This window comes from Urocampus carinirostris, chromosome 3 (genome assembly GCF_059441175.1).
Source record: "Urocampus carinirostris isolate Australia breed hairy pipefish chromosome 3, RoL_Ucar_1.0, whole genome shotgun sequence".
NCBI classification, from domain to species: Eukaryota; Metazoa; Chordata; class Actinopteri; order Syngnathiformes; family Syngnathidae; genus Urocampus; species Urocampus carinirostris.
In genome coordinates this window covers 27,209,306-27,232,049 of record NC_142351.1, presented here as the reverse complement: position 1 = coordinate 27,232,049, position 22,744 = coordinate 27,209,306, and the positions used below count along the sequence as shown (strand labels likewise).

General features: G+C 37.9%; 1 protein-coding gene across 3 annotated transcripts in view; it reads left to right on the top strand.

Moving 5' to 3' along the window:
- LOC148369335 (FERM and PDZ domain-containing protein 4-like) overlaps window positions 1–22,744 on the top strand; it is an 81,205-nt gene that overhangs the window by 9,345 nt on the left and 49,116 nt on the right. The window lies entirely within an intron of this gene.

The window sequence follows — 22,744 nt, the reverse complement described above, 5'->3', positions numbered from 1 at the left end:
ATTACCTCTTGTTTTATTTTTGTTCACTATGTTTCGTGTACTGTTACCCAATACTAAATCTATTGCACCCTGGTCATCCTGGAAGGAGGATTACCTCTTGTGAGGCCCCTTATCAAGGTTCCTTATTTTCCTCGTGCTAAGATTTTGAGTTTTTCCTTCCCTGCATGTTGGTTTAAGATCAGGGGATGGTGTAATTGTAACCTGTGCAGTCCTTTTATAGATATTGTGATTAAGAGCTATACATATAAATGTAACTTGACTGGCTACACTAAAATAGTTTACTGTTACACATCAATTATCTTACTGTCTCACAACTTTTTGATCAGATCCTGTAATCTGTATTCAAGATGCCTGATTCAACTATACATATTTCACTCATTAATGAATAGTGTCTCTCATAAATTTGATTACTGACAAGAGAGAGAAAGAGAGAGGGATGACAAATAGTCCCAGAGTATGTTGGAAATTTAGAAACTGAACACTTGGTGCGTTTATATGTTTATGACGTTCCAGAAGTTCTTTTAAAAACAACTTTACAGGCCATTTGTTTGTTAAACAATTACGTAACTTGAGCCTGCAAATTTGAATTGTTCTTTGGTTTCCGTGTAAAATAGAGTAAAAAGAAAGTTCGATTAAATAATAAAATAAATGAATTAATTTATAATAGTTTACACTTCTCGGGTTTTGACGTACACAGGACATTTTTGAGACAAAACCCTGACAAAAAACAGAGAATTAATGAAAACATACAATTTGTTTGCTCTAAAGCAAATCATGCAGTCCCGTATCTGCCAGGCAGGGATGGCCAGTAGGAGTGATGAGGCTCTGGCCAGACCAGCCCATCATTGTCAAAGGATTACAGCAGTTGGACGAAAGGTCATTGGCCAGGAAACATGTCGCCCAAAAAGCCGAGAAATGAGATTGGTGCGACTGCCGCAGTGGAGCTGAGTCTGCACTGCCCAACACACGGCTGGGCTACATTTTATTCTATCTTGCCGCTTACTGTTATGTCTATCCTGAGGCAGTAATACTCAAAACATTTAATTGTTGACTCAGCAGCTGCTGGCATATGAAGGGCTAATACTGTCAGAAAAAAAACAAAAATACATTGATCTCTTGTATACCGTGAGGGTTGTGTTCCAAAAAGATAGGTAATATCCCTGTAAAAGAAACTTATTTTTTAAGATGATACATACTCGGTTATACAGTGAAACCAAAGAACAAACTATTTCTATTGGCTTAAGTATTTGTTTAACAAATAAAACAAATACCTGTAACGTCAAATAATAATTATAAGCAAATAGACTGTTTAACCAATCAGAATGTACAAAAGATTGTACAACATAATGTATAACATCACAGATGAAGCACATCTGTGATTTAGTGAAACCGTGAAATGTAAACTGAGTTATAGCGTGGGATAGCTGTAATTACAATGAATCAACGACTATCTCTATCTACATACCAAAGGCATATCCCCCTCGTGGGAGGAGGCTTGAGTCAAGAACACACTCACATTTCACCAAAAAGTCAGTCCCCTTACCAACTTGACACCGAACATTGAGCCCACAACACAACAAGAGATGAATTGCTGTGCCATGCAACCCATCATCAGCAGAGGCATGACAGCATACACTGGTTTACCCCCTCGGCATCATATGCGTTGATATCAGTTATTCCTAACCATCTTTCGCCATTCACATCTATCCCTAGCACATCCTTTTGCATCCATTTAACTAACCTACCTTACACCAAGAACATCTTTCACTCCATCCCTCCAACCATATTTGGGTCTTGCTCTCATTCTTAGTCAAACTGCTTTCATCCATTATTTTTATATGTCCAAACCATCTCAGAACCTTTTCATCAAACCTCTCAACAAGCTCTCACCGCACAAGTTCTTCTCCTAACTTCCTCATTCCTTAAGCTATCCTGTCGTGTCACTCCACCATACTACGTAAACAACTCATTTCAAAGACATGTAACTTATAACGCTAATTTACTCTCAAACCATACACCTTTAAGACATACAATCACAGATAGTAACCATCGCACCCTTCAACCACCCTCTTCTTCACATCCTCCTCCAAACCACCACCTGCTGCCACATAGGAACCCAAATACTTAAAACCATCTACCTCCTGCAACTTTACACCATTAAACAAACTCTCTAATCCACCTACATCACCACCTCTAGAAGACCTCATTACCTAACTCTTGTCTGCATTCACCTTAAGCTTCCTTCGCTTACACACTCTATCAAACTCTACTGCCAAAGCAGTGTCATCTGCAAACAACAGCGGACTTACGTGCAACTCATCCTAACACACTATACCTGCTCTCTTTTCTTTTACATGCACCTCACGCACCATTCGATCCATATACAAATTGAACAGCCAAGGTGAGATGACACACCCTTGCCTCAGACCCACTCCTACCGGAATCTAACTGCTCACTTCACTCCCCACTCTGACCCAAACTGTACTATCCTCATACAGGCTTTGCACAGCATGCAGCAACCTGCAAAAAATAAATATATAACATTTTTTAAATAAACACAGATAAAAATGAAACACAAATGATTGGAGATAAAAATAATAATTCATAAATAATACACAAATATATCTAGAAACAAATACTGTAAATGTCATTTTTTTAAAAGTGTGAAAAAACTATCAATCAGTAAAAACATGAATAAATCCCAACAATTACATAACATAAGAATAAATGAACACATAAATATATCATGTAATAATATTACATGTGCAATTTTCTGGTTCATTTTTGCCTTTTGGCATTTGTTTATTTTAGTATTTATTTGGTCATGTGTTTTTTCATGTATTGGTTGATCAGTAAGAACAAATCAGCTACTGTACTAAATCGATCAACCAATGAGTAAAAAGCTCAGCCAATGTGACCTGCCCCTAGTTTGAAAACTGACAGAATATACGAATAAATACCAAAATAAATACATTACTAAATAGATGACAAAATGCATAAATATATAATGTCATGGCATTTATGACATGTAAGAGTAGATGTTTGCATGTATATTTATTCATAAATGCATATTAGGAAAATTGGATAGGTGACATTAGCATTTTTCTAAATGTATTGCCGAGGTAGAGACTCTGTACAGGCCGATCCCAAAAATCAACCAGCAGATGTATCAATCCTTTTTTTTTCCGGTCCTGGCCCCCTGCGGATCGGGGCTTTAAGTGTTTCCCAAACCCTGATCTAAAGTCAAGTTTGGTCTAACCTTGTATGGGAAGCAGGGCTTATCATAGCGCACATCTATAGCCAGGCTAGGAGAGTAATGGAATACATATACCGGCTTAATGCATTTAGGATACATAAAACATGTCATAGTATTCCGTTACAGTTATGCAAAAAGACATAATCAAATTACAGGTAGATTTTATAAAAATAAGGATTACTTGCAGTGCAGCTCTATTTAAAAGTAAATTTATGTTGGGGTATTACACACTTCCCACAATGGCATTTTGGACTGGGCACAGGTGTGTCTAATTTTCAAACATCTGTGACCAAACACCCTAAACCCTTTAAGATTTGCTGAAAAAAGTTCAGCAAACTTTGTCAGGTCATTAGGAGTGTTTCTGTCATTATCTGTGTTATTTTCCCATACACTCCATGCTTGTTTGTTTGTTTCTTTATTGCTTGCAGTTATTATTTCTAGTTTTCAGTCGTTGTTTTTCGTCAATTTTTTTTTTCTAGTTTCTTGTTTGGACATTTTGTGAGTTACTTTTTTGCTTGGTACTTTGGTGTTCATTTTTGTTAATAAATACCATCCTCTTTTTGAGAACATCTGCCTCCATTTCCTGCCTCCCCCACACGGGTTCATCACTACCATCAAATAGTAACATAATGATGACGTCCTGTGCGCTTGGTTAACTCTGTAAAAGATTTTCCCCGTTAGTTGTTTATATTCGCCATGCGTGTTCACGTCTCTCTCCCCTGCTATCCGATCCATTCCACACACAAAGACTGGTGCGTTGAGGTATTGGGTCTGACAAGTACTTGGTCTTCCCCTGATTTACCAGCTCATTTTCCTTCACCAGAAGTAATTTCACTAAAACCAGTGCCCATCTTCCGAAGAAAACTAAAGTTGGAACGAGAATGAAATTAGAATAGACAGATTGTTTGCCACAAAAACGGTATCATCTGAATAATCTTAGAGGGGTTATTCTTCCAAATCATGGTAGGTGATCATAGAGCTGAACATGCTAAAGTCCCACATCATAATTAAAATGGGTAGTGGACCCAACAGGGCAGCGTCCCCTGACGAACCAGTAGCAGCGGGGCACGCCTATCCCACCCGTGGCAGCCGGCCCCTGGGCCCAAAGCATAACTCCCAGGATAACCAGCCACCCCAGCCCAGCGACACGGGGCCAGCCAACCCCCTGGGCCCCCACAGGCCCCAGCCTCACCTCACCCAATAACGATTTTCCAAAGCCTATGTTGTTTAAAACAGCAAACAGAAAGGACCAAATGGCTCCGTCAAATACTTTTTCTGTGTCTAGTGAAACAACAACTGACTTTTTATCTTGTTGCGGAGTAGTGTAATCAGGTTTAAAAGTCTTCTAAAATTGTTATTTAAATGTGTCCCTTTTATAAACCCTATTTTGTTCCTATGAATAATTGATGCTATTATTTTCTCTAATCTAAGTGCAAGTCAAGTCAAGTCAAGTCATCTTTATTTGTATAGCCCTAAATCACGAAGAGTCTCAAAGGGCTTCACAGATTATTACACTATATTACACAGACTATTTTTCAGCCGACGAGAAGAGTAGGTTATTCATATGCTATGGAGTAGAAGTGAGTTTTAAGTTTAGATTTAAACATTTCCACTGAGGTTGCAGATCGGATCTCAGGGGGAAGAGCATTCCACAGCACCGGTGCCCGGATGGAGAACGCTCTCAAACCAGCAGAACACTTCTTTGCTGTGCAAGAGGCTTGGTTACCATTTTTTGCCTGTAATTAATAATGAGATTGGACAGTAGCTTGACTGAAGACTTGGGTCTTTATCTGGTTTTAATGACAGTTTGATGGCTGCTGTATACACATGAAGACATATGTGTCTCGTACTTTTTATTTCTGTAACATCTCTAAGGGGCCGGTCACACAGCCATTTGCGGCTGAATCACGGCTAAAATGTTGCGGGTTTTTTTTGCCCGTGGTTGCCCACGATGGAAAATGCGCAAAATTGGCCAACCCGCAGTTCATCAGTGGTATGCCCGCAGAACAGACGCCGGCGACTGTTCCGCTTTCTCATCGCGTCATTTCCGCGTCATTTTCTCGTGTGGACCACGGGTATAAAAGCTCCCGAGCCGGTGTTGTGCCCAAATACGATTCCTACGCAACCCCCCACCACCACCACCAACCCCCTCGCGTGAACGCACATTCTGCTGCGATCGCTTTTGTTGGAGGCGTACATTGACGTTGGTGACTTTTTTATCCGCGTTAACAAACGCATTTTGTAGAATACGATCGCACTTTATTGTTTAAATAAACGCGTTATATAGACTAGGATCTCCCAATTGTTATAATTTGCTCGCTTTTACTCGACCGCGAGTAAAGCACTGCTGTATCTCGTCTATATGGCGGTCTCAAAGCGTCCAACAGAGCCCAACAGCGTCTGCTTTACGGCCAGAAATTTCTGACCGTGATTCAGCCTCGATACGCCCGTGAAAGGCTGTGTACCCGCGCCATAAAGAATTGAGCAGCGCAAAACATTTTCGCGCTGCCACCTGCGCGCGAATTTCCGACCGCGTGTTAAGCACTGCTGTATCTCGTCTGTATGGCGATCTCAAAGCGTCCAATAGCGTCCGCCTCACAGGCAGAAATTTCTGGCCGTGATTCAGCCGCAAACTGCTGTGTGACTGGCCCCTAAGACGAATGGAGCAAGCCTTGACAAAAAGAGCTTGAAAAGTATAGGTGAAAATTCATCTCGTTCCGGGGATCGACCTTTAGGTATATGGTTTAGAACATTGTGCAGCTCGTTTGTAGTCAGTTGTATGTCTATATATTCTTTATCTATGTTAGGTAGGTGAGACATTTTTAAACCATACTTCAATATAGTAAAAGTCACAATAGATCCTTTGTGTATGATCGCCAGTATTTGTTTTAAGAGCTGTTATGGGTGATTTTTCCTGATTATAATACAATAGGTTGGAAAGGAACTTGCCAGATTTTTTTTTTATTTATTTTTTTTCAAAATTCTCATACTTTATTTTCTGTAGTATAAATTCTTCCTTTTTTGAAATTACAACCCCTGGCTGTATTTTGGTGTTTTGTATTTCATAGTTCTTTAATTTTGTCTTCCAAGTCTTTTTTTAAATTTCTAGTTCTGTTCTTTTTTATAGGATGAATAAGATGTGATTTTTGCCTCTTTGCCCAGTTCCCAGAGGAGAGATGAATATTTGTTTGGAGAGTCATTTTTTAACTTATTAAATTCAGGATCTTTAAGCAGTGATATGTTGAAGCGCCATGTCTGTGGTGGTTTAGCATTGGCATCTATTTGAAGAGTTAGAAAGACTGGTGCATGGTCGCTGAAAATAATAGGATATAATTCTCGTAATTGATTTTTCCACAACTGAATTACTTAAAAGAAAAAAATCCATTCTTGAAAATGATCGATGTACTATGGAGAAAAAATTATATTCATACAAAGAATATTGGCCGAGCATGAACTAAAACTAAATATAAACTAGTGTTGATAAATGTAACAAGTGTAAGCATAGGAGTGTTTTTTTATCATTACTTTGACAACAGGCTGCATGTTTTTTTTTTTAAATTGAGACAAATATTTTGATTCTGTACAGCCTCTTAGATAGTAGAGAGATACTTAATTCATCCCCATGGGGAAATTCACACTTCCAGCAGTATCCTTTTGTTACGCGTGCAAGTATGAACATTTTTAGAGGCGCTCCAATAAACTATCTTCCTTTTTCATCCTTTTTGAGGTTAGGTTGGCATTTGGACTGTATTTGAAACTGTCCTTTTTCTTACTTTCACAATTTTTATGTTAGAATAAAAGAAAACTGTGAGCAGGCGCGTGAAATCACTCTCCTCCCCTCCCCGTGCCTACAGCCGAATGTGCTTCGTGGCCAGAACACCAAGGGTTGAAGTAAGATAAAAGCAGTATGGGATGGTAGAAAAGAATATAGAAATGCTTTTTGAACTCAGTTGGGCATTGTCAACTCATACTTAATAGAGAATACTTTTAATTTTAAACCTTTTAGGGACACCTCAAACTCCACACCACACAGCACCTCTGTTATCTAAAAACAAAGAATTAAAGCTTTTTTTCATTGTGAGTGGGAATAGGAATAGGAAACGTGATAATAAATGGCACTATAAAAAGAACCACTAAAAAGACAAATATTGCATAGTTTTGCTTGCGTAAGCATATGCATTTGTCTAAAAAATAAAACTTTTTGTTTAAACTGAATCAATGATTGTTATTCCCTCCATTTTCAAACCACAGCACAGAAACAAAGGAATAAATCAATTCTTTATTGTAGTGTACATTAAATGATTTACTTAACACTAATGTATACAGCCTGCTGTATACATTAGTGTTAAGTACATGTGGAAGCAGCAGCAGCCAAACTTGTAAAACTCATGAAAATTTTGATGGGCAAACAAGAGAAAAAAATGTCTCATTTTTTTGTGACCAGGCTTAAGCAGAAAGAAACATGTCAAACAGACTTTGCTCAAAGGGAGAAACTCACAGAGGGTTACGTGCAAAAAGTATAGTCTGTCCTTTAAGAATCAGTTCAACAGTGGTGATGCTCACATACTCAGCCCCCTTGTGTCTTTCGTTCAATGTTCAATGACCATTTGAATAAAATATTTTGCCATTATGTTGCAAAAAAGCGGTTCATTAATTGAATAAAACAATTTTTCAAAAGTTAGCCAGTGTAAGTGCTGCACGTGTGTTCAAATAAAAAAGTAATGTAGGTTGTCAATCAAAGTCAACTTTGCTTTTGCCCCCTGTCTCTCGACGTTAGAGATGGAGTGGGCAATAGAATTACGATGAAATCAGCCTATAAATGGTGTATTTTTTAATTAAATACGTACAACACAAACTTAAAAAACGAATATCAATATTTTCATTATAACTGTTTTAAACAAAAGTCAATAGATTCAAACCGAAAAAAGCAGCAATGTGTCCTAAATACAAACATAACAAAGTCAACTATAAAACTTCCAACCACAATATTTTGAAATCGAAGTCAAAGTCCAAATAATGTAAACAATGTGATGTAAAAACCATCAATAGCAAAAAAAGTAAAATGTTTCAACAACAAAAACTCTTTGAGCCGAATAAAAAAAAATGGAGAAATATAACAAAAATACAAATACTGTAAAGCATGTTCAACAGCATTGGCCGGTCCAAATTGTCCCTAGGTGTGAATGAGCGAGTGAGTTGTCTGTCCCTGTGTGCCGTGCGATTGGCTGGCAACCAGTTCAGGGTGTCCCCTGCCCACTGCCCGATGATTGCTGGGATGGGCTCCAGCACCCCCGCAACCCTACTCAGGATAAGCGGTGTAGCTAATGAGATGAGATGAGATTCGATGTTCAACAGGAGAACTAAATTACCTTATTTTGCGGACAATAAGGGGCACCAAAAAAAACAAATTTGCCAGAGATTCCAAAGTATTTCTTTTAATCCAGTGCGCCTTTATAGAGCCAGAAATATGGTAAATTAAGGTAAACAACTAAATATTTGGTAAACAACTAAATGCTTCTATATTTGGCAAGCATTTATGGGTTTGATTTGATTCACTTTAGTTGTGCAACGAGATTCCTTGATACAGTATTTATATTCTGTTAAGTATGTTTTTTTTTTATCTTTAAAACGTAAGCCTTATAGTTTGATGCGCATTTATATAAAACAAAAATCTCGAATTTTTTTGGGTGCATCTTTCAATGGGGTGCACCTTTAAAATACGATAAGTTTCATTGCACAGTATTTTTTAAGTTAAATCAATAGTGCAAATAAAGTATAACCACAATTGGATGGATCAAATTTGAATAACTGGCGTATTCTTACGACACACTAAAACATCATTATAGTACTAGTAGTTAAAATGGAATGATAGTGTTGATCTTAAGACAATTATATCGATCCGACCCAAGTACTCGCTCAGTATCTATATTTGGATCGATCCGCCCAATCTTAGTGAGAGCCTGTTTCTCTCTCTCTCTCCACTAAATACAGCTTTTTAAAAAAGACTGCTAATACATTGGACCTTTACTTATTGTTAGGTAAATCATTTAAGATTGTTATTCTGTTTTTGGAGTATAAAAATGTATAATTTATTTGTTTTTGTGACATAAAAGGGGGGAATAACAAGTACAGAATTTATTCTGTTTTTACCATCGGACATCAGCAAAGTTTGCTGAGGATGCCAGGGTTGTTCTTGTTTACTTTTATTCCTCACAGATTTTTCTTGTTTTGGATCACTGTTGTTATGACGGTTATTTCGCACTGTTGTTTGTTATTTTGTTCGTTATGCAATGTTTTCAACATTGTCATTATTGTCTAATCATGTTGTTCTTATTTGATTTCCACACAGCTTATGGCCGATCTACTTTTAGTAACCTATGAGGTTTGATAAAAAACGGGCTGGGAGCGGGTGTGGCTTACCTTTTAGAACAAGTTGTAATTTTCTTATCTGAGGATTTTGTGCAGTCCTCTCCTATTCTCCTTGCAAATTGAAATCAGTGTCTTCTTTCCTTATTTTGAGTGTCTACTCAACTATTAATTTATGAATTATGCATGGTGTGTTTTATCATAGTTTGTTTAAATTGTGTTTTGTGTGTTTTTAGATACAGCCCTTGCTATCAATTCAGTTGTGCTGATGTTTCACATGTGCAAAATGCTGCTGATTAAACCGTTGACCGTCAAGCCAGTAGCATCAATAACTTGTTCGCAAATTAAAACGCACTCTGAGTGTGCAGCAAGAGTGAGATGTCACATCTTATTGACTATGCACCATTGAATTGCTGTGCTCAATATTGTTGATGTAGTGGATGCCTCGAGGCTAATGGCGGAAAAATTGTTATCTTACAGGGCAAAATTAGCGGCAGTGCTAATGCACCTGAATAGCTAAAATTTTAAAAAAGCTTCTGTTGCATAAAACAAGGACTAACATCCTTTACCTGACAATAAAACTGTTTGCTTACACACACTAGATTACTTTTGTGAAGATTTGAAAGCAGCTCATGAAATTTGCTAGTTTTTCATTACTTACTGTATTCTTCAAACAATAAGTAACATTTTTTTCACTGTTTAGCTGGGGGTGCGACTTATACTGCGGTGCGACTTATACATGTTTTTCCTTCTAAGTTATGCTTCTTTGGGCTGGTGCAACTTATAATCGGGAGCGAGTTACAGTCCAGAAAATATGGTAATTGTTTTCATTGTGGTGATAAAATGTAAATGTTTTGGCTTTTCTGACGCAAAATTAATTTTTAGTTGAAGTGGAGTTGTGAAGTATACAATATCTACTTTGCATAATGAATCTCCATCCATCACTCAATGAATTTCTTAAAAAACAGGCAAAGTACAGATGATTCTGATCATATTTGTATGCAGGCAAAGCAAAGGATTTTGTTGGGTCTCTGTTCTCTAGCTACATCAGCCATGCAGAACTGATGGCGCTTTAGATGACGAGTAGACACAACGTTCTCAAAGCTTTCCTTTCCTCAAAAGGGAATTTGACAGTTGACAGCAGGGGGTGTGAAGAAAAGCAGGAAGCTGATCTGAGCATTCATCAGAAGCATTATTGACTATCCTAGTGGCAATAATTATATATTATACCAACTTTTTACAAATACTATGTTTTGAATCTATTATCCTATACTATCAATCCATTAATTTTCTGAACCACTTAGCCTCACTAGGTTTGGAGGGGGTATTGGGGCCTATGCCAGCAATTTCGACCAGTGGGCTTAACTGGTTGCCAGCCAGTCGCAGGGCACACAGAGAGACTATACACTTGCTCATTCACACCTAGGGACAATTTGTACCTGCAATGCATGTTTTTTGATTGTGGGAGGAAACCCACCCAGGCACGGAGAGAAGATGCAAACTCCGCACGGGGAGGCATGTGGATGGAATTTAAGCCTAAACCTCACCGCACCATGGTGCTGCGCGCTAACCCTCCAGGCACCATGCCACCCATCCTATAGTAGAATAACAAACACTATAAACACTATAATATAATAATATTAGAATAATAACATTATTCTTGTAGCTGGCAAATTAGCCAACATGCCACAGGAATGGTGATTAATGATTTCAGGGTTATAATTGTTTTACAAATGTTGTACATATACAGTATTCATGGTTTGAGGATAACCATGTGCACAATTTGTATTCAGTGGTGGTCATTCTGGGCGACCATCTCTTTTTTTGGAGGAAGTCTCAGTCTGTTCAATGCTCCAATAATAATACTTTGTATTGTGGATTCTACTTAAGGGCATCTAAAATATCCTTGATAAAGCCACAGTCTAGCTCAATTGTAGGGATGGTGGGCTTTTTGGTATCAAGCCAATCCAAGTAAAAAGAGGGTGATATTAATTTGAACCGATCCGATACAGAAACAATTTTCCTTGGACATATCGTGGTCATTAAATAATTGAATTGAATATTTGGATCCCCTCGAGTTAGTTTACAATTATGATAAAACATTTTAGTCCTTAAAAACAGTTTAACTTTGATTAATTAACTACAATGCAAACCGGAGGGTTTAAAACAGGCATGTCAAACATATGCCCCTTGTATCGGATACAAACTGGTGGATGATTAGGTTGCGATTTTTAAAAATTTTTTTTCAAATATATATAATTATATACCGCAGCCATATCCCCCTAGTGGGAGGTGGCTAGAGTCATTTCTGACTCTTTTTGGGAGATTGATACAGAGGAGGGGATTCCCAGCCCCCTCGCTCGACCCAACCGAGGTGTTGGGAGTCATTAGGTGACCAAACCCCCCAATTCCAACCCCTAATGCTAAACGCCAGGCAGGGAGGCAACCTGGACCAATGTTTAAGTCTCAGGTATGACTCGGCCGAGGCTTGAACCACAACCTCCCAGTCTCGGGGCAGGCGCCATATCCCCAAGGCCACCGAGCTGGTTCTCTTTTTTCAAACAAATCCTCCTTCCCGCCACTATAGGGCAGTAAAGGTATAAGTGAGCTGATGTTCAATCTGGTTTTATGCGAAACAATATTGTACAATATTATCTCACATCAGCGCAGCCTAATAGTTTGATCTGATGTTTTTCCCCTTTAATTGCTACATTCCTTATTTTCTAATTTCTTATTTTACATAAACTCCCAAGCCAAACTGAGTTTGATATGCTAGGTATAAAACCTTGAAAAATAGAAGCGTCTTATAGTACGGAAACTACAGTTCTCATCATTAATAGGTCTAGTCGTCCCTTTTTATCATATAAATCTGAATCATTCCTATAGAAATATGTATTGTTCTAGAAAGGTTTAGTAACTGACACCCAGACTCACAGTTTCTTGGCAGATGTTTCATTTTGAATGTCAACGTTTCTTCTTCCTACACAACTGTTCTCTCGTGTGCTCACGGTCACTTTTACAGCCCCTGCTCTCGGAGCTGAAGTTTCTGCATTGATTGTTTTCTTGTGAACCGACCTCTTACCACAAGGTCTAGCTGTGTTCATCTATGTATCCTGACCTTTCTTTATCATACATGAACAGCTGTTCCCATTCTGACACCCTGCCTTGTTCTCAACCCCTCTTCCCCTCCTCATCCTATCAGATTAGGCCAGGGAGAAAAAAAATAGATTGTAGGTTGGATTATAAGCAGCGCAGAAAGGAAATTCTATGATCTCATTGTTGGAGGAATTACCACGAGTGTACGTGTGTACAACTTGTGCACTGGAATGGAAAGGTAGATGCCCTGTCACTTTTTGTAACCATCCAGCCACCCTTTGGCCATCGGTGTAGGATTCTGCTGATGAAAATTTAGATCAGAAATCCAATTTACTTGTTACACGTCGTCATATATCTGTCAGTATCTTTAAATTTGCACATACTGTAATTGCATTCCTGGTAGTTTGTTCACTTTCATTTGTTAGTCGCGCAAGCTTACATGTTACATATACACAGTGTGTAATATGTTGCCACTAGATGGTACTGTATTGTCCAATGCGAACATAAACCGGTGCAAAGATCACAGTGTAGTATCAAGACGCCAGACAAACTTGACAACGTCCATTAGGTAGGGATTCCAGTAGGTAAAAGAAAAACGAAAATTTCAACCTAATAAGTTTTCAAAAAAAAAAAGAACATTTTTTTATGATAATTCACTTATCTTCAAATCAAGTTTTTTTTAACTGAACATAACTTTTTGTATCACTAGGAGGCACTAAATATTACATACTGTCAGGACCAGAACGGAAACAGGGCACAATTGCGTTATGTTTCTCACAAGTTTTATTGAAGGGAAGAGGAAGGGCTGCGCCCACGATCCAGTGTTCGTTGGGCGCGGGAAGCTAGTTGCTCTCCTACTCGGATTGTAATCCGAACACGGAAGTGGATCTTCCGTAGCGAGCGATGGCGGTGTCAAGGACGGAAAAATGGGTCGATGGCCGGTAGAGGAGACCAAAAACATGTTCGGGATCGGAAACGAGTCATAACCAGAACGGGAGAGTAGACGTAGTCGGGGATAAAAAAAGGTCGTAAGCCGGGATGGGAGAGCAGATGTGGTCGGGATCAAAACGTGTCGAAAAAAAGCTCGCCTTGTATTAACCGAAGTTGGCAGACGGACTGACAACAGAAAATTGACAGGACTGGGATTAAATAGGGTCAGGGAGCCAATCAGAGCCCGCACCAAATGAGCGGGCACAGCTGAGTCACATCAGTAATCATGACACATATTGTCCCCTATAATAAAATAGAATATCAAGTAAATGTCTGTTTGAAGTGGAAAATTTAAATGTTACCTCGCAAACAGTGATACATACAAAAGGAGCAGGGATGTTTCAATATATCAGCCAGCAATTTTGAGTGGCCCATTGATATGTTCATTCTGTTTAATATTGGACACCTGGAAAGGAGTTTGTTATTTCGACTATTATACCTCACTGGTCTTCATTGTTTTGACTAACGATCACTGTTGACATCTCTGTCACTATCGGCCAATCATGTTACTGTTCTTTGATTAGGACAGCCTTTAGGACAGACGTTCTTTTGCAACGTAGGAGATTCAATAAAAAGAGAGTGCTCGGGGGAAGGTTTTTTTTTTTCATAAAAAAAAAAGCTGGAATTTCCCATTTGAGAGTCAGCCTCTCCTGTTGTACTTGCAAGTTCAAAATCATTAGATGTCTTCTCTCCTTATTTTGAGTGTCTACTAAACCGTAAACTTATCACCCATGTAAGTGTTAAATGTAGCTATAAATGGTCCATAAATCAGCCTGAAACACATTAGTCTCAAAAAATGAGTGCACCAAATGTTCACTAACACAAACTGAAGGGATTTTTTTCTCGTCAGGCATAGTATGTACTGCATATGAAAATATTGCATACAAATATTTTGATGATTGAAAAAAATAATCAATTGTTGTACACTACCTCAAAAATAGCTGAATTCTCATTAGTCTGGACAAAGCAAACATATGGAATGAATGAATGAAAACTTTATTTCGAACATTAAAATAAAAACAGGACAAAAAGAATGAGTCAACAACAAAATAATGGCACATAACATTTTCGAAAAGGGGTAGTCAGAAGCAGATGCTTATTTTGCCAACCCCTTCCCTGGTAAATACATTTTACAAATCCTCTTCTCCTCTTGTGTCTAATATAACAAAATCTCATAGATATACTTATTACATAGGTGGATATTGCTCATGTTAGTGATCGCTTAAAACAATGATTGGAACAGTCTGTAAACGCATTTATTGACAGCCTTGAGTGACTGTCCTTGAGCAATTCAGAGTACAAAAAAAATAAAAATAAAAGAGTTGACTTTTGTTGCGAGTCACGACCATTACATTTGAAGCATAATCGATGCTTTCTTTTGTCAATTAAAATAAATTACATTCATTGGCGCTGAACTTTCCTTGCCAATAAATATCGTACGAAAAACACAGAAGCAAAATTAAGGCTGAATTTCATTTGTTTTCTTCCATGCTTTTTGTGTTATTAACAGTAATATACAATTATACATAAGAGTGCTGTGTTTATACTTTGAAGAATAAATTATTTTCCCATGGGCAGAATAAAGTTTAACTTTTCCTTTTTTTAAAATATGATACCTTGTGTGAAATGAGAATGTTCATCATTAAAGGGACACTGTGCAATATTTGACTACTAGATGTCACTGCATTGTGTAGTGCAACAGAAAATGAGTGCTAAAAAAAGAAAGATTGCAAAGTAAGGAGAATCAAAGTGACCGTTAAACAGAATCTTTCTCCTTTTTGTTTTTGGGTGGTACTCCTAGCAGCAAGATGGCGGACAATCGTGTCAGCTCCCTCTAGGTTAGTGTTTCTAAACTGGTAGGTTAGGACCCGAAAGTAGGTTTTTAGTTAGTCGCGGGACTTTGCCTCAGCATAATAATGCTCAGAAGAACAACAAATGTAGGGTCAAACACTCCTTAAAATGCTGTATGGGCGATTAAAGCCCTGCTTGATCTCTTCTGCCCATTTTAGAGGGACCACGTCTATTTTTTTTCTGTATTTGTGTGTTATCGTATATTTATCACCTTTTTCTGCCCATAATAATGGGTCCCAAAATGTTTGTGATAAGGGGAAGGGAAAGTGGAAAAATGGTTGCGAAATACAAAAATGGTGTATTGGTGTCTGCCATTGAAGCGCTGGTGGAAGGTACAGTAAATGCTTTAAAATGTTATATTTTAAGCTTTTTACAAGTATATTAATCTTTATCAACTACATGATTAAACAATTAGTGATGTTAGGGTACACGTTTTTAGTATTTTGAATTGATTTTAGTGTGTGGATATTTGTATGCAGTTTAAGTGGGTTGCTTATATGCGATGTAGGCTTATATCCCAGAATATACAGTACTTGCCATGTTTATTTGTACAGCCTTTAATCACAAGGAGTCTCAAAAGGCTGCACAGACCACATATTATTGCAAACTACAGACTATTATTACACTATCCCCTGATCTAAAACCTACATGAGGGCAAGGAAAAACTCAAAACCTCAACATGAGGAAAATGAAGAAACCTTGAGAAGGGACCGCGCATGAGGTAATATCCCTTCCAGGATGACCAGGCTGCAATGGATGTTGCAATACAAAGTTGTTTGGGTATCAATGGTTATTTTGTTTTTTGGGAGAAGAAAAGGGACTAGTATAGTGGGCCTTAAAGTCAGACCGGTTGAGAACCACTGCTGTAGGTGAGCCTCATGCTATGTAAAATAAATTCCAATTTCTCAAACTACGAGTATTTTTTACAAAATGGGAGTTTTTTAGATAGTTAATATATTATATTGTTGTTGTTAGTCAAATCAATGTTGTTTTTCTTTCATCCAAGCTTTTTTTACTATAAGGAGGCACAAAAGAATACACAATACCCCTCCAAAGGTTTGTTCATTATAAGATACACTCTAAATCTAAATTGGAAAAGTATTACATTAAATGAGCAAACTGATCTCCCATTCACTAATTTTGCTTATTTTATTCATAAATTGTCTTATATTTCCATAGAAACCACTTAACATATCTTAAATTAAAAACACCTAAAACCCGTGAAATTTCCCTACAATTTTAAGGCATTCTCCACAGACTTGGAAATGTTAACTTGTTGATTTGTTTTGTAAAACGTTTGCACACTAGCAGCATGTAGGACATATCTCTCCGTCAGCCCGTGTTGTGTCAATAACTACTTACTCAATTAGCTTTGACGTTCTGTCACAGAGTATCAACTCAGTTATACTAGTAATTGCAATTTTTTGCCAAATTGTACTGCATGCTAGCTGGTGCGATCACATTTAAATCAAATTAAATTTATTACTCCTTTCTATTTCTTTAGTAAGAAGTTGGCAACTCGTTCCTTTAGGGCTTGTATATCCCACATGTTTTAGATAGATAGATAGATAGATACTTTGTTCATCCCCGAAGGGAAATTCAGCAGCATCCGGTTTATTTTCATTTTATATAAAATCTCTGCTTGTTACAAAACTCTGCAGGAGCTTTATAAGCATCCTGGTTACTGTAATCAACTCAATTGGAGTAGAGAAACTCTAACAGGATTTTCAAACCATTGCTTATGTTTTAGTACCAGTGGTGGGCCAGTGCATTTCACTCCTAGACCTTCATTGATCTTTAGCAATGTGTCGTACGTGAACCAACCGGCTCTATGAGCTCTTGGAGGTGCACAACAGGAGCTGGTTTCCCGAGACGCTGTTTTCCCTCTTGTAATTAGTCTATATGCATGTATTTTTTCAGGGATTCTTTGCTGTTGACTTTAAATCTGCTGAGCATAAAGAATTTTAAAACTGTTTCGTAATTTATGTTTTTTTTTTACATGCGTAACTAACTATCTTAATTTATCTTTCCTGTGTTTCTCAGGGACAATATGTTTTACATATCACAAGTAAAGATTATTCTTGTATTTTAATGTCGAGTTATTTTTGCACTGAAAAGTCAACGTTGATTTAAATTTTGTTGTGCGTTTTTCAGAGATTCTTTGTTGCTCGAAATTAAAGTTGCTTAGTAAAAAATAGTTCAAAGTGTAAATTAGTTTTAAGTTAACTAAAGAGGGAAAAATATTATGTTTTTGGAAGATGATGGTATATGATGGACCCCTGTGGCGGTGGCAGGAACTGGAAACAGGGGTGCTCAAAACAAGAAAAGTACTGATTAAAAAAAAACAAATCAAAGTAGCAAACAAACAAGTGGTCACAAAAGACTGACAAAATGTCCAAACCTGAAACCAGAAACATGTAAGCAAAACTGGAACTGGAACATGCAATGAGTAAAGTATAAAATAAACCAGAAACAAATATGGGCTAACCTGACATCCGAGACCAACCATAGAACAAATCTGCTGTTACTGCAAGTGACCGTCAAAACTTAGCATAGCTTGATTTTTCTTTTCTTTGATTTTAATAGAAAGTGAGTATTTCGTAATTTGGTGTGAACTGGCGTAGTAAACTACGGAAGATTCGTACCATTTGGTATTAATTCTCCTCCAAAAAGATCAAGTGTTGCATGTAGCTTTTTACAATTTAACATCTTTACATTGTTTATTAAAACCACTTAAGTACTATTAATCCTCCCTGCCTTGAATCTCTGCTTTTGTGTTTACAACCAATTGCTAATCCTAAAAGAATAGATAATCATTCCAACTAGACAATAATACAAATAAATTGGGTTTCTAAGGTAATGTCTGTTAAACACATCGGCCCCAGCTGCAGTAGTTAACCCCCCCCCCCCCTTTTTTTTTTCCTTTACCTGACAATCACTCAAAAAAATTAATATTCTGCATTTTAAAAGACACTGCACACTTGCAGCATGTTTTTTCCTGGATATCTACTTTAGGTATCAATAGAGAAACACATTATCGGCAGTAGAAGAAGTAGTTGTTGTACTTGAGTGATATGCTCCGTGCATCATTTGGATTTAGATAGATAGATAGATAGATAGATAGATAGATAGATAGATAGATAGATAGATAGATAGATAGATAGATAGATAGATAGATAGATAGATAGATAGATAGATAGATAGATAGATAGATAGATAGATAGATAGATAGATAGATAGATAGATAGATAGATAGATAGATAGATAGATAGATAGATAGATAGATAGATAGATAGATAGATAGATAGATAGATAGATAGATAGATAGATAGATAGATAGATAGATAGATAGATAGATAGATAGATAGATAGATAGATACTTTATTTATCCCCGAAGGGAAATTCACATTTCCTGCAGCATTCCTGAGCTGAGAACAGTACAATAATAAAGCCAAAAGAATACAATATACAAATACCCAGTGTGTTACGAAATTATTACCCAGTTACATTCATCTATTTACTGCCAACCATAAATACGATAATAATGACTTGCCCCTACTGCACTGGTGCTAATAAAAGAACCCACCTTTCCACGGTGCTTAGTAAATACAATGCTGTAGCCAAGGAACTTGAACATTGTTTAGTCAGTCAGTCAGTTACATGCGTGAGGCCACATAAAGGACATGGGTCATTAAAGAACCTTTAGTAATGGACTGAAGGCGACGTGCTACTAACACTGACAGGGAAAAGCATAGAATATCCTTATTCAGCATACAGTACATGTCCTCAGGGCCAAGGTTACCTTTTATTTTTGCCAACCCAGCACAATATTGCTCCATTGTCAAGACTTGTGAACTCAAGTGGGACTACAAAAGGATCCCGTTGAAGTGCAATGCAAGTCCTTGGAAGATAAGCCTGTAGTCATGGGCTGCATTGTATGGACCACAGTGATATCAAATTTAAATATTTTAATTAAAAATTTGCCTTTTGTTAGATGATACATGCAAATTAATGGAAACCTCCTTAACAATGTATAAAGGCTGAATCTGCAATAGGTAAATGCTTTGTGTAAAGAAATCAACTCTGGGAGCAAATTTTAGAAAATGGAGGACATACAAAACTCCTGATGCAAGATCTCACTACATGGCGTCAAAATGATTTTAATGACCTCCAAAGAACTGGAACCACAGTAACAAAGTACCAGTAAAACAATGTGCCACCACAAACCTAAGTCCGGCACTACCAGACGTGTCTCTCTGCTGAAGCCATTACACACCCAGGCCCATTTGTGGTTTTCTAGGCAGCATTTTGGTGAACCAGAAGAGGACTGGGAGAATGTTTTATGGTCAATGGAACCAAAATAGAACGTTAAGGTGGAAAAACAGGTTCTCGTGTTTAGAGGAGAAATGTATTCGAAGAACACTGTACCCGCTTTGAACCATGGAGGTGGAAATATCTTGCTTTTTTTATCAAAGGATTTTAAGTGAATATCTCATTCTATCAGCAAGGGCACTTAAGATGAGATGTGGTCGGGTCTTTCAGCACATGCAGGTCAACAAAGGAGTTGCTTCGTAGGAACCATTTCAAGATCCTGGAGTGGCCCAGCCAGTCTTCAGATGCCAAACCCATAGACAATCTGTGGAGACAGTTGAAAGTCTGCGTTGTCCAACTACAGCCCCAAAACATCACTTAAAACATCACATCATCAATAGGAGATCTCCATAGAGGAATGGGCTATTGTACCATATATTGTTACAGAAAACGTATGGCCGGATGAACTTTTGGTATTGACCACATATTTTACACAATGATTTGCAAATAAATTATTTAAAAATCAAACAATGTTATTTTTTTCACATTCTGCCTCTCATGGTTAAGATTTACCCCGGTTGACCATTAGAGGCCTCTCTTATATTTTCAAATGGGAGAAATTGCACAATAAGTGGTTGACTAAATACTTATTTGCCCTACTGTACAACCAAACTTGTGCATTTAAGTTCAACCCCTGATTTCAGTGTTTTATTTTATAGTTGTAAATACAGCTTAGATGTGAGTGTATACTGTATATGGCAGGGAGAATAGGGAGAATATTAATGGGAGATTTTTGGGGGATTCTGTGCTTCAGAAAATGGCACTGTAACTGTATCAAGTTGTACTTTGTTGGGCAATTTAACCATGTCAACTCAATTTTGATGATGTGAATAGCTATGTGATGCTGGCCGACTAAGGGTTAATTAATCTATCCTAAGTGAGTGGGGCACAGGTATCGATTATATGATGTTGAAATTTGTGAACCTTTTTTATTAATTAGCGGAGTAGCGCACCATGTTGTAATGACGTTTTAGTCACAAATGTTCATCAATAACGGGTTTCAGTACTCGCTACAGAAAAAGTAGTTGCGCTGCAGGAAAGTAACTCTGGTCAGAGATCATGAATGCTTTTTTTCTTCAGTTATTCTGATTTAACTGCATTAGTTTGTTGAAATTTCTTGATTTTTAAACTTTGTTCACCCTCAATGGCAGTAAACTCAAAAAGATTTTTACCTATGCCTCAACAAACTGAGCAGTCTGACTCACAGTGCCTCTCGAAAATATTTGCATTTAAACTTCAGTTTAAATGCACCTGCTGTGTGGTGGCTCAGAGAAAAACAGACAGCAATTTAGACCAAAGAACATCCCAGCCAGGTCTGGGAGAAAGTTGTGGAAATGTTCAATGTCCAAGACCTGCGGGAGGATTTATCTCAAAATGGAGAGAGCATACAACCCCTGTGAACCGACCAAGACCTGGCTGACCCTCTACATTTTTGGCCAAGACAGGGAGAGAGGGAAGAGAAGCCCATGATCACATTACCAGTAGGCATGCACAGCTTAGGTAGGACAATATGTGCATAACACAGCTATCGGTCTTGCTGATAAATCCCCCCTTTATGGAAGAGAGGCAAGATGAAAGCTCTCTCTGAAAGAATGCCATAAAAAGGCTTGTTTGCAAAAAAACACATGAGAGACACAAATATCATGTTGAACAAGGTGCTCTAGTCAGAGGAGACCGAAACTGAACTTTTTGGGCTAAATGCAAAGTACCATGTTTGGCTTAAGAATAAGTCCGCACATCACCCTGAAAACACTATCCCCATTGTCAAACTTGGTGGTAGCAGCATCATGTTCTGGGGTTGCTTTTCATCAGCAAAGACTGGGAAGATTGTTGGATTTGATCGTAAGAGGGAGGGAGCCATGTACTGGGTGATTCTGGCAGAAAATCTGCAGGAGACCTTATATTGGGGCACAGGTTTACCTTCCAACTCAACAACCTAAACCTAAAGCAAACGCATGGACAGAATGGTTTAGAATTCACAATATAAAAGTGTTTTACTGGCCAAACAAATGCCCAGACCTCAATTCCATAGAGCATTTGTGGAAAGATCTAAAAAAATGTTATGCACAGACAACCACCATCATCCCATAAGGAACTTGAGCTGTTATGTAAGGAACAATTGGCAAACATTTCTCCTTCAAGATGTGCCAAACATATAGAGCAGGGGTGTCAAACATGCGGCCCGGGGGCCAGATCAGGCCCGCTAAGGGATTGAATCCGGCCCGCGAGACAACGCTCAGAGAAGCGCAAGAGAAAAACGAGCTGCAGGTCTAAATATGTCCACTTGATGTTGCCAAAGCCAGGTGCCTCGAACAAAGACGGTGTACTTGTATTTCTTCTCTCTCTCTCTCTCTTTCTCTTTCTCTTTTTCCTCCCTTTTTCTCTCACTCTCTGTGTCTCTCTCTCTTTCACTTTCTGTGTCTCTTTCTCTTTCTTTGTTTCTCTTTGTCCCTTTCTCTCTCTGTGTCTTTTTACCTTCTTTTGCTCTCTCTTACATTTTTCCTTTTCTCTCTTTCGCTCTCTCCTGCTTTCTCCTTCTCTCCTTCTCTCTTTCCCACCTTCTCTTTTTTCTCCTTCCCTCTTTCTCTCTTTCTATTTCTCTTTGGATGTCATTCTTTCTCTCTATTTCTTTCTCCTTCTCTTGTCTTTATATCTTTTTTGTTTCTCACATTCTCTCTCCCTCTCTCTTCTCACTCTCTCTTTTTCCCTTTCTCTCTTTCATTGTCCCACCCTCTCTCTTTTCTCTCCTTCGCTTTGTCTTATTTCTTTCTCTCTTTTTCTTTCTCTCTAATATACTAGTCCGGCCCCCGAGAG